Below are 2,489 nucleotides of genomic sequence, written 5' to 3' on the forward strand. Positions count from 1 at the left end.
TTAACAAAAGTTTACAAGTTACAAAACACGGGGCTCCCATTGGTAACGGAGGGATGTAACTGGGATGCCTTCAGCAATCCAGAATTCTTCCATACGTGTCTCACTGAAAAAACACGACCTGAGACAGACAGAGATGTGAATAACCTCTAAGCTCTTCCTAGAAGTGCACTGTATGAATAAAAAATGCCAAAGGAGTGCAGAAGGGTGTTCTGTACAGTTGCCATCAATAGAAGGCATCTATTCTAGGAAAAAAATCTATTTATTTTTAATAAATCACTGTGTTGCCACTTCACTATTGCAACAGAAAACTCATAGAACTAATATTCTTCAAGGCTTTGGCTCTGGGTTGTTGGGGGTTTTTTTTCTCCCTCACATACAATTAACAAAGAAGCTAAAAATAAAAGCTTGATTCTTCTGCACCAGACCCAGGACAGCCATGATGCAGCTTCTCAGTGAACTGCTCAAGCAAAGGACAGCACACACACAAAACACTCACAGGCTGAAGCATAACATTTTTTTTTTAGCCTGTTTCCTGCATCCCCCAGGCCAGGCATCAACTGAAACACAATTCCAATTTTCCCCTCCAGCTAAGGAGTATTTCCTGCTGAAATATTCAAAAACAGGGCTTGGTGCTGCAGAGGTGCCCCAGCCTTGGAAGCCTCCAGAACACAATTTTTGTATTAAAAAAAGTTCACTTTGAGGGAGCCCGCAGTAGATGCAAAAGGATTTACAAAAGAAATTGCACTCAGTCCTGGAGCTGGTCAGCAATACAAAAAGCAGCAATAATCCCTGCCCCAAAGCTTTGTGCTGCCTCAGGCAGCTGCAGGCAAGGACAGTCCCAGGGGTCCATGGGCTTTGCTCTCCTGAGCTCCATTTGGGAGACATGAGGATTCCAGGCAGCCCAACAGCAAACCTCTCCCACGGGCAGCAATGCCCTTGCATGGTCTCTCAGCAGAAATTACTGAACAGAAGTAAACCCCAAAATCCAGCAACTTCTGTGCCATTCACTCAACTCAAAGACGTTTTTTGCAACATTTTAAGTTCAAATCCAGTCTCTACAACCCCAAATCCATGCTGTATTAGAAAGCTGTCCCAGGGAAAACTTTCAAGTATTCCCTGAGGTTTAAAAATCAAGTATGACAGAGAACCTTGGATACTATTAGGAAGTAATTTTTAAACTTTTTTTTTTAAATATCAAGAGTAGAATTAAGAGTTGCCTTTGAAAACTCTGAAAAATAAACTCCATTTCACTTTAAATTCTGGTCCCATGTGAGTTTTTAATAGGAAAGTGTTGCGGTGCCTAAGTCTACTTTACACCCCCGAAGTTACCCTAAAAGTGATCTCTCCCTGCAACACTGCTAGAAAGTTCTCCCTTTGTCTGGATCCTGCTGGTCACTGGCTCTCTCCCCCTCCCATCCCTTTTCCTATTGGCCCCTGTAATGTCACTCAGCCTTGCCTCTGCCCCCGAGCCCTCAGACCATTGGTTTTGGATGCTCTGCCCGCCTTTGGGAGCTTTTGGTTTTGTGTTCTTGCCTCTGTTCCCATTGGGGTGTTGCCATTAAACACCTCGGAATCGCAGGCAGAGAGCCCCTCTCGGCTCTGTGTCTCCGGTTCGTGCCCAGACTGTGGCTGTGAGCGGCTGTTTGTGACCACCTGCGAGGGTGAGATGGGTGCACGCGTGGGTGCTGGGAGCCACGAGGGACCGGCAGGGACAAACACGGCACCGATCCACCGAAGCCCGCATCCAGCAGGAGAGACACCTGTCGGGGTCTCCTCCGCTGCCATGGAGCCCTGGGAGAGGGGCCCTGAGGGGAGGCACGGTGTTTCCCTGCCCCTGGGCAGCCTCGTTCCCCGTTGTTGGTTTGTGTTCCCTGCGCGGGCAGGGACCCTCGGCCCAGACTGTGAGGGTTCCTCGGCAGAGCCCGGCCATGGGCTGGGGAAATGAACATCTCTGAAACATCTACCAACAATCCGTCCATGTGTATTTCTTTTCCATGGGACTCCTGGTTTGATACAGGCGTGTTACAGTAATCCCCGCTGTAACAGACACCCACAAATGGTATCAAGCACCTGTTGCTGGTTTTCCTTCAAGAAGCCAGTATTTCCTTCAAGAAGCCAAGCAGAATGCTCCATTTGGCTGCATACGAACACAGAATCATGGAGTCATAAGAATGGTTTGGGTTGGGAGGATCTGAAAGCTCATCCCACCCCACCCCCTGCCATGGGCAGGGACACCTTCCACTGTCCCAGGCTGCTCCAAGCCATGCCCAGCCTGGCCTTGGGCACTGCCAGGGATCCAGGGGCAGCCACAGCTCCTCTGGGCACCCTGTGCCAGGGCCTGCCCACCCTCAGTCAGGACTTTCTTCCCCAGTCCAATCTAAACCCACTCTCAGTTTGAAGCCACGTGCTCTGGGGTGGAATTAGGGAATTTAAAGCAGATTTTGTTAAATGTAGGGCACATGTTTAGGATAAAGATCTTTGCTGTGAGG

The sequence above is a fragment of the Corvus hawaiiensis genome, chromosome 11 (assembly GCF_020740725.1).
Source record: "Corvus hawaiiensis isolate bCorHaw1 chromosome 11, bCorHaw1.pri.cur, whole genome shotgun sequence".
NCBI classification, from domain to species: Eukaryota; Metazoa; Chordata; class Aves; order Passeriformes; family Corvidae; genus Corvus; species Corvus hawaiiensis.